Source organism: Olea europaea, unplaced genomic scaffold (genome assembly GCF_002742605.1).
Source record: "Olea europaea var. sylvestris unplaced genomic scaffold, O_europaea_v1 scaffold1465, whole genome shotgun sequence".
NCBI classification, from domain to species: domain Eukaryota; kingdom Viridiplantae; phylum Streptophyta; class Magnoliopsida; order Lamiales; family Oleaceae; genus Olea; species Olea europaea.
This window is the reverse complement of record NW_019232203.1, coordinates 45915-56860: the sequence shown is the minus strand read 5'-3', so window position 1 is coordinate 56860 and position 10946 is coordinate 45915. Positions and strand designations below refer to the sequence as shown.

At 32.9% G+C, this 10946-nt stretch overlaps 1 pseudogene; it reads right to left on the bottom strand.

Moving 5' to 3' along the window:
- Positions 1 to 5489: 5489 nt before the first annotated feature.
- Positions 5490 to 6317, bottom strand: LOC111376164 (annotated as a pseudogene).
- Positions 6318 to 10946: the final 4629 nt, after the last annotated feature.

The window sequence follows — 10946 nt, the reverse complement described above, 5'->3', positions numbered from 1 at the left end:
TTGATATCGTACACTTGTGGTATAAATCACGGTATATAAAATGTATGACACCAACCTTTAACACTTGCCCTATTACACAATAGAAATAGAACAAGAAAATAGAAATGAAATCTATTGTAAAACGAGGGTTATAATGAAAAGATACAAGATAATAGAAGAAATCCGTTCCTTGGATGTGTTCTTCAAGAAAATGGAGGGTTGAATCTTATGTCGTCCTTTAAAAATCCAAATTTTGCTTGATATTTTCTTCCATTTTTTCTTCTAGGATAGGGTTTTTAAAAAGTTGAATAATGAACGAAAAGGGTTCAAAATGCATTTAAAAGGGCTCAACAATCGTCCCAGCTATAGTTCCAATCTTTGAATAGGCTTAGAACATGTAGGCGCTTCTTTTCTTGTTTTCCTTTTTGGAGCTTCAGTCCTTTGGGTGATTGCGCATCTAGACCCTCAACTTTTATCTTATCCATTTTAGTCCTCAAATTTTAACTTTCCTTTTTAATCATGCCCTCAAAAATTGCACTCCTAAGTCCCTAAGATTTCGGCACTTTTACACTTTGGTCCCCAAAGTCATGTTTTTGTTCATTTTTGGTCCTATTTTCCTTCTTTTAGCTCTTTTCTCCAATTTAGAAATTTGGCCTACAAACACTATAATTACATAATTATGAATAGGAATTCACTTAATTTCATCAATAATCAGCTTGTTAAAGTGCCTAATAAATGTGTAAAAATACATTCATCAAACACTCTCCAAACTTAAGTTCTTGCTTGTCTCGAGCATGATTAACTCCTAACACAATCATGCAACACATGCTAAGAACCAACAATGTTTGATAGCATGTCAATGTTTTCATGAGTGTAAAACTGTTAATCAATCCACACATATGCTTCCGAATCATGCTATCAAAAACAATGTGAGCTTGTCTAATGCTTGATTGGTATATGTGTGTGCATAGTCACTTTTAATCATCATATAAATTAGGAAACAATTATCAAGACATTTTTTTTTCAAATTAGTTCCAATCCGACCCTTTGTGGTCAAATATTTTCTTTCCGCTGGGTGTAAAACCAAATGTTGTTTTTACGTCACTCTTTTCTTTTCTTTTCTTGCTCAAATTTGGTTGGGTCTAGCTAGCAATTTCAACTCTAATTATGTGATGATTCTTCACTAATGAGTTGCTTTCACATTCAAACTTATACTAAATAATTCAAACCCACTAGTTATCTAAGTCCAAATATTAAATACAATTACATCAAATCAATATCTTTTCTTTTTGTCAATCAAATATCATGTTTTACCTCACTCTTTTAAGCTTTTTACCTCACTCTTTTAAGCTTTCTTCTTGACCTTTGTAACGAGTTATAGGTTGATGACTCCTTGATTGTTTAGACCAAAGGAGGTAGGTTTTGAGATACCCCAATGTACCTAATAAGTCAAAAAGGTTATGAAGTAAGGTCTAAGATTCAACAAGTGAAATCTCATTCTTTTAAGCATGACAAAGCTACATGTGGTTTAGATCCCGAGCATATGGTCATTACCTAGCTTATACTCGGCAAAAGACACTCCAAACTACCTTTTTTTTTTTTTTGAACATGCATGAAATCAATACACTACTAGATAATATCATTCACCAGCTAGACCACCCCTAAACTTAAATCATAAAATGGTGGAGTGATAGAGAATATAATAGAACTTTATGCGTAACTCACAACCTAGTTCTTCCAATTCAAAAATTTTTCCATTAATCAACCATTTCCACATCTAGACAACAACCAATCATAACTATTGTACAAGCAAATTTTCAAGAATGAGACAAATAGCATGTTTTGGGCATAACTTATGAATCAATAACAATTTTAAACACCACACCAAATCATCAAAAGCCGACAAGGCTATCTAACATGTCAATATGGACACCAATATAAGCACAATATCTCATCGACACCCCAAACTTAAATTATACAATGTGCTGAGTGTTTACAAAAACAATATAAAATAAAGAAAGAGGGTTGACGACACTTCCTGACTAAATGTTCGTCGAAAGATGCTTGTGATGAATTTTGGCTCTTGACTTTGCATACAATGCACCCCAAACTTGTTGATATCCATGGGTGGCTAGGACTTCAAAAATTTTGACTTACAAAAGAATGCTATTAAGTCAAAAATGCAATAATAAAAGTATTAATCACAAGTAACTATAAAAAAATGTGTAAGGGTGAGAAAATTAGGTTGCATCCCAATAGCGCTTGTTTTAAAGTCTCTAGCTCAATTATAGGGCTTGATCATGGGTTGACCAAAAGGATGGAGGACTTCTCTTTTGATAAATCACCTTTAAAGTATGGTTTCAATCGTTGTCCACTAACCTTGAAGTTCCCATTTTCCTCATGATAAAGAAGAACAATTGCTCCATGTGGAAAGATTTTAGATATGATGATAGGACCCGACCATCTTGAGTAGAGCTTTCTGGGGAACAATCGGAGTCGAGAATTGTATAGAAGAACTTGTTGCCAACGAAAAACTCCCACTTCAATTTTTTTTCATGCCATTTCTTTGCCTTTTCCTTATAAAGTTGTGCACTCTCATATGAATCAAGGTAGAGATCATTAAGTTCATTCAATTGGAGCAATCTTTTCTAACCAGCAATTTTCTCATCAAAATTTAATGCTTAATTGCCCAATAAGCCTGATGCTCAAGTTTGACTGGGAGATGTCAAGCTTTCCTAAATAAAAAATGGTAAGGAGAGATACCAATAGTGTTTTAAAGGTGGTGCGGTAAGCCCATAATGCATCATCTAGTTTTTGGACCAATATTTTCTTGAGGTGCTCACCATTAACTCTAAAATCCTTTTCAACTCCCTGTTCAAAATCTCAACTTGGCCACTATTTTGGGAATGATATAAGGTGGCCACAAGATGCTTTACTTCATATTTTGTCAATAATGAGTCGAAGAGGTTATTCCAAAGATGTTTATCTCCATCACCAATGATAGCTCGAGGGTACATAGCAATAGAAAATATTTTTCTTTAAAGAGCTTACTACTACCTGAGCATCATTAGTGGGTAAAGCTACCGATTCTGCCCACTTTGACACATAATTGACCACCAAAAATATATATTTATATGAGAATGAAGAAGGAAAAGGTCCTATAAAATCAATACCCCACACATAAAAAAATCTCTACCTACAATATAGAATTCAATGACATTTCATTTTTATTGGAAATATTACCACTACGTTAGCCTCTATTGCACTTGGAGACAAGAGTATGAGCATCCTTGAATAATGTGAGCTAATAGAAACTGGATTGAAGTACCTTTGATGTAGTTTTTACGGCACCAAAGTGATCACTATAGGGAGAGGAATGACATTCCTCAAGTATTTGCTCCATTACATCTTCTGGCGCACGTCTCAAATAATTTGATCTAGGCTCCATTTGAACAACAAAAGATCTTCCCAAAAATAATGCTTGATATCGGCAAAAAACCTCTTACTTTATTGGTAAGAAAGGTTCGAGGAGTGATGCCACTAGCAAAAATTCACACGGTGCACATACCATGGTGTATGACTGGCCTGAGAAGATGCATGATTTGTAAGAGTTGCTCATCGGGGAATACATCATTTATCTCCCCATCCACCACTTCTTCGATTTGCTTAAGTCGAGACAAATGATCGGCAACAACATTTTCGGTCCCTTTTTTATCGTGAATTTCCAAGTCGAATTCTTACAAAAGGAGTACCCATATAATCAACCTTTGCTTGGCGTCTTTCTTTGTTAACAATTACTTGAGGCCGAGTGGTTGGTGTAGACAATAACTTTGGAGCCAATGAGGTAGGACTGAAACTTATTAAATGCAAATATTGCTGCGAGCATTTCCTTTTTGGTAGAAGCATAGTTCAATTGAGCATCAGTCAAAGTCCAGCTAACATAGTAGATAACATGCAAGATTTTTATTTCTCTTCATTGCCCCAAAACTGCTCCAACAGCATAATTGCTTGCATCGCACATAAGTTCAAATGAAAACAAACACACAATAAAGATTTTGATTTTGGAAAATAACTAAAAATCTACAAAATATAAAAATCTTGGATATTTTGGAGGAAAACGTGGTTAGGATTCATGGTTTCGCTTAACTATCGCCTAATTAATTTCTCCACAAGCCAATTAATAAATTAATCGTTTATGATATTAGACCCAATTTTTCAATTTTATCTAATTACCTCTCTCAAGCTAAATTAATCTTAATTGATTAGTTTAACCTACTATATCTCTATATCGATTAAAACAAAACAACCACACTAAATATTTGTGAAAATAGTTCAAAGGGTCACCAAGGGTTAGAGGTATATCTCTATCTCATGTATAAACTTGGTTTTCTACTATTTGATCTAAAATGCACAATCTTTTCTCGAATGACGTGCAAATCACTAAATATAATCATTCATTGTCCACATAAATGAAATGCAATTTAACTTCCCAATTATTTCAAAGATTGCACATGTGACAAATCTTATTCCTAAAATTTATTGCACCCATTTTAGTCAAGCAGTGTTTTGAACTTATTATGAGCCTCCCATTACTACAACAAGCAACTATATATTTAATTGATGATCAAGCAATCAAATAATAAAATTAAACATTTAATCAAGAATTTAACTAAGCTATTTGTCTTGAATTAAAAATAAACAATAACGAGTTTCATTTTCATCCAATACATAAAAAAAATAAAAAAAAAATTAACGTAACATGATGTTGGAATTAAACGCATAAAAGTAGAACAATATCACAAAAAATTTATGGAACGTGAATAACTCCAATTGGCGTGGATTTTTCAACTCAGCAGCCTTTTCACAGGTGAATGAATGTATCCTCCAAACTTTCTGCTTCAATTCCAGCCGACAGTCACCTTTTTGTGTGTGTATAACTCTATCAATTTCTCCCCAGTTGGTGTGTGTTGTTTCTCCCAATCAGCCGGCAATTGTTCTATGGTTTTTTTTCTGTCTTCTCTCTCTTTTCTTTGGAGGTTTGGCTGTATATATATATATATATATATATCAATTCCAACGGTTGGCAGCCCAATTGGTGTAGAGGTCCAATTGAAATAAAAGTCCTCAGCTTTCTGAATTCTCCTTTTGGGCGTGTAAATCACCCTTCCAATCCTCATTTTCTCCAAGTCCTCAATTGTTTTAAAATTATACAACTTAGTCCTTGAATTTCTAGCACGTGGGGTTTGATCCCAAAATTGTATTTTTATCCAATTTTCGTCCTTCTTTCTCTCCAATTGCATCCAACCTGTCAATCACTAAAAACAAAAGAAAATTAACCTATGTTAAATAAAATTTAATAATTTGAAGATGTAAGAGTTTAATAATGTGGCATAAATAAGTATACAAATTGCATTCATCAATCTTTTTAACTATTTAGAATGACATGTAAATTTTTCACTTTGTTTTAAACAAATGTTGCTTTTGGTTACCATTCACTTAAAAACAGTATGTTAAAGTTAATATTCAAATATGGTATTTAAAGTTTAAATATAATCACATTTATAATACTATATATGTAAATAATTCACAGATAAACTTTATTTTCCTTGTGCATTCTAACTTGTGCTCAAAAGATGTTCCAAATAATCAGAACCTAAGTCCTCAAAAACTACTGTATTTTCACCTTCACTTCCATCCGTTTGCATTTCTTTCTTCTCCACATGGAGTTTCTCCTCTTCAGTGCCATAGCAGGCGAGCCTCCATCCTCCTCTTCCACCGTGGAATACCTCATTTCACGCAGCGAGTCGAGCACTCTCTCCACCGGAAAGTTGAGAGTTGCAGCCTCACCGCGCATGGAAAAAGCAGCTTGATCATAAGCTAAAGCTGCTGCTTCTGCTGTATCAAATGTTCCTAGCCAAACCCTTATGCCATTTCTTGTGGAATCCCTTATCTCTGCTGCAAATTTTCCCCAAGACCTCTTCCTTACGCCTCGGTACGACTTTTCTTTTACGGGCTTTTCCCCTGCTTCTGGTGTTGAATTTATTTCATCTTCCTTCATTTTATCAGAGGAATTGGATTCTGAAATTTCTTTATCAGCAGCTTGTGCTAGAACGCCAAACAGAAGCATTTCTTCAGAGTCATCTTCATTGAAAGGAAGTGAATTTTGCAAATCCCGTGTACAAGATTCTTGTGATAATCCAAAGGATGAATTAGAGGAAAGTTCAGAATTCAAGGTGTGAAAAACAAAGGATTTCATTTGGAAAACGAAATGGATTTTTCTTTTGTTCTTCTTTGCTGATATATTTTGTTAGAAATGTTCCATATATATCCACGAGGATTAGTAGTCTAAATAATTATATGAATGGCAAGTGGTTGAAAAGTAAAATTTCGAACGAGGACAGAGAAGGGAACAAGAAATAGGGAATCGACAATTTCACACGTGGGGTCAAAGAAAGAATGGCGGCCCGGCCAATTAGTTGATATTGCCATTCAATATGATTTTCTCATCTGAGGTTTCTTGACTGGGGCATCAACTCATTTGACCAACTCGACCCAACACAATTTACGTATAGTTTGGTTTAGTATGGCTCGTGTCAATCCGTACTAGAGTTTATGTATTACTCATGATCTGAATTTATGATTGGCTTCAACTCAATATTAAATTCGATCAAGCTACATAAACTTTAGAATTATACCAACTAAAGTAGGGGCATCACACATTATAATTACTAAGTTTCATGATCAAATTATAATTTAAGAACTTCACATTACAAATTGGTTGGAGTTGAAATTGATTGGTATTTATTTACACGTTATAATAAATATAATTGAATATAGTTCTCCTCTTTAATCTCATTTAACTTAATATTTTTAGAAAGATGATACTAATTTTTAGTTGGTCCAATAAATAATATAGGAAGGTTCTTTGATAGCTTTATGAACGTTTATATTGAACTAACAAGACAAATTGCCCTCTCTTTTATATTGCTATAAGTTTTTGATTGGTCAAAACCAAAGAACATTCAAAAAATTATTCCATTTATTCTATTTGAAAGCAATGAATCTTCTCATTCTTTAATTAATTTGATAACCATGTAAAAATATATAAATCGAGAATTTTGATAAGTGACTGAAAATTTATTGCAGATCTTAATTAGAAAACTATAACTAGTAAAATAGTCATATACAATATAACTAAAGAATAAAATTGAACTCTTCATAATTTGAGGTGTCAATCTCGTTATTAAGAATAACGTACTTCAAACTACTCGATTTGTAACTATTATTGTAGCAGTAGTAAACATTCTTAAACTAAATGATGTCATATTCCTGTAAATATGAGTTTGCCGTGGTGAATTAGAGTATGTAAAGTTTTTATTAGATTATAAGTTGTAAGTTTTCTGAAATACGTAGATAGTAAGTAAATAAAAATAGGTAAAAGTTGTGAATTCTACCGTACATAAATAATAATAAGATTGATTAACTTAAAAACAAGTTTAAACTTCGACAAACGTACACCATGGGTAGATCCCATCTCACAGTGAGGTCAAGGTACGACAAGAGTCGAAGATATAGTGGACACGAGGGTAGGCTTGGTTGTCGCAACCTCGTCTGCATTCAAGACACGACCATTGCTTAATCAATTTCAATAAAGAAATTAAAGCAGCATTAATGTACATAACCAATTCTACTCAATATTGTTTATTTTGTACACTATTCTCTCTTGAAAAGTATTAAATATACCCTGATTGTCTGACTTCTCTAGTCGTATAAAAATAATTGCAATTTGGATTAGTTTTTCCAAAGAGCATCATCACTAGTGTGTTAAAAAATGCTTTCTAAAACATTTTTAAACCATTGAGGACAAAGTTTGGTACCACGTCCTGGATATGAGTCTAGAAAAGTCTCATCTGTCAACTTTCTATATTAAATAATTGTTGTTCAATCTTCTATTGGTTTCTTTAATGCATTTTCTTTCTCCAAATTGAGGGCAAAAAATTCTTGAAAAAACTAATCACAACGTGTTCGATTTATCATGTAATAAATCACTTTGGACAACAAATCTAAAATGAAAGACGAGATGAAAGACAATTCGTTTAAGTGTAGGCTTATTGCGATATGATAAAGTGGCTCTTTTATTATGTGTAGGTCATCTTAGTTCAGACTAATTGGTCCTTATAAAATCGAAAGTACATTATGTTCGAATAATTGAAATATAGATTTGCAACATCCAATCAAATATTCCAGTGAATTTTAAATAATAATCCAAATACTTTTATGCAAGTAACTTTATTTTCTTGAAATAGAGTAAACTACTAATCTTAACATTGTTGAAAATATAGAACTCTACTTGCGTGTTTGAACTCAATTTCCATGGTTACTCTCTCATCCTTATTAATTTGATAAACTTGATGATTGTGTAATTGCAAATTTTAATGATAATCCCAAATTCAAGAAGTTCTCATTTCTCTTTTAACACACGCAACTTTAGTGATTCTTTCCAAATCCACAGTGAAAATCATTGATTTTCTCAAATAATTTAATAATTTCTACTTTTCCTCATTATAAAATTAATATTTTAATAAGATTGATTGAAAAGGTCTCAATACAGACCCCCTTAAAGTTCATAAAAAAGTTTGAAAGTCCCCAACTAAGGGACTCATAGTTTTCAAAGTTTGAAATCCAGCGTTTGCAAAGAACTTTCGAGGAAAGCCCATTTTCAAGATTTATATTCTAAGAAATATTTATTTCTAGCATTAGATCATAATAACAATAAAATGAGTCATATTTGAAATTACGGGCTTGAGACACGCTACACACTACTTCAACTTTTAAGATTACTAAGTTTACGTTCCAGACAATTTAAAAATTTGACCTTGCGGAATTGACTAATTAAAGCAACAAGTCAGTTTTAATTAGTTTTCTAGATGATTAAACATACAAGTCCTTTTTTCCTTTGTTTGAATGCTGCAATTGTAATAATATGGAAAACAGTGAACAAAGCACAATTTGTTGACGGAGAAACCTAATATGGGAAAAACTCCAGGACCAAACTAGTTGCCTCCACCATAGTCAATCAAGGTTATAGTACGATTCTAGACTAGCAACCCTCTAGTTCTAACTGTTGTAATTCTTGTAAACTCTAAGACCGCTGGCGATCTTTCAGTCTCATGATCTATTATCGTAGATACTGTCTAGTCACTCCACTAGATATCCAGATCTGCCTTCTGTAGCCCACAAGATCTGTTGTCTTTTTCCAACCTCCTGGTTTTAAACTGATTGCCTCTTTCTAGTAGAATTCCCAAGAACCTCTTGTTCCGATACTTTTCTTGCGCTTGGAGTCCACCTCTCTCAATCCCCAATAAGAGAGTTCATTTCTCAATGAAATAAGGAAGCCAAGTGTTTTGGATAACAAAGATATAATGTTTTCCATGCTGGATCTCAAGAATAAATTATTGATTCCACTAGTTGAATTGTGTTCTTGGATCTCTCAAAGACGATATGAAAGTGTTTCTCAATGATTACACAATGTAGCAATCTCTCAAAATCGTCCATGACTTCTGTATTTATAGTTGGGGGGCGAAAAAATGTCATGGGCCATGTAAAACCCTTCAAATCATGACCTAGGGTTTCACTGAGTACAACTGATGTTCCAACAAGTAGCTAGCGACAAGCGAGCGATAGCTAAGTAGTCGTCAATATTTTTATCATAACTTTATCTTCTGATGTCCGATTGAGGTGATTCAAAATCCTTTACAAAGCTAACTCAGAAGCTACAAATCTACTAGAAATAACTTTGTCCAAATTCCAATATTTTCTACGCAAAAAATGCGTTGCAAGTTACGAGATATCTTTTAGACTTATAATGGCATTCCAATGATCATATGTTATCTTCTTGGACATCGACTCCTTCAAGGACTATACTACTACCAACTCCGAAAGATTTTTTGACTTTTATAACTCTTTTACATTAATCCATTTGTATAAAGATTTGCCAATAAACTAGAGACCTAACAATCTCCCCCTTTAGCATTATGTGACAAAACTATACAATAAAGTCAAGATAGTAAAAGCAAAAATCTAATCTACCCAAACTCTATTTCTTGCATTCATTGTTAAACATTTTTCCTGAAATCAAAAACTCAAATACTCAGTGTAAAAGCATGTGATAAAGGAAATATAACAATTGAAGTTTATAATCATAAATAAGCATGCTAGTTTGAGACGTGACATTGATATCAATCAAAACACTAGTTGAAATATTAACATCACAAAACATTAAAATTCAAACAGTTTTGCATTATGATATGGAATGCAATGCAATGCAAATTCTCCCCCGTACTACAAATTCTCAACATTTTTATACAGTATTAAAATGTATCTATATCTCTCACCAACGACCCATAAACATAACAATGAATCAATCTCCCCTTATGTATATGCTCTTTATATATTCTCTCCCCCTCAGTTACATATTTCTCTCCCATTTTTTCTACAAATGCTAAATGAATGATATCAAAATCAACTAGAGCATAACATATAACAACTTAAAAATGCAGTTGATGGCACGCACAAGTAAAATCAATAAGTAGTAAACCTCCTCACATACTCAATTTAAGTTAGAATGAAGTCAATGATATAAATGACTCATGTGTGTAAAGTGTCACTAATCCAATGTAAGTAGGACTTCAAACTTTAATTTTGCGAGAAATGACATGCTAATCACCGTCAATAAATATATTCTCTTACTAATGAAATTCAAACCATGTAAGTGCATTAAGATCTATACTTATTATTTTCATTGTTCTCTCCCTGACTTTGAGCATTTATATTTTTCAAATATTCACATTTTCCAACTCATCATATTTTTCACATTTTTCAAGCTCATTATATTTTTCCTCTTAAGTGCAAGTCTTTCTCTATTTGGTGACTAAAATAACCCATGTAACGAGCTTTAAGCCAGTTAG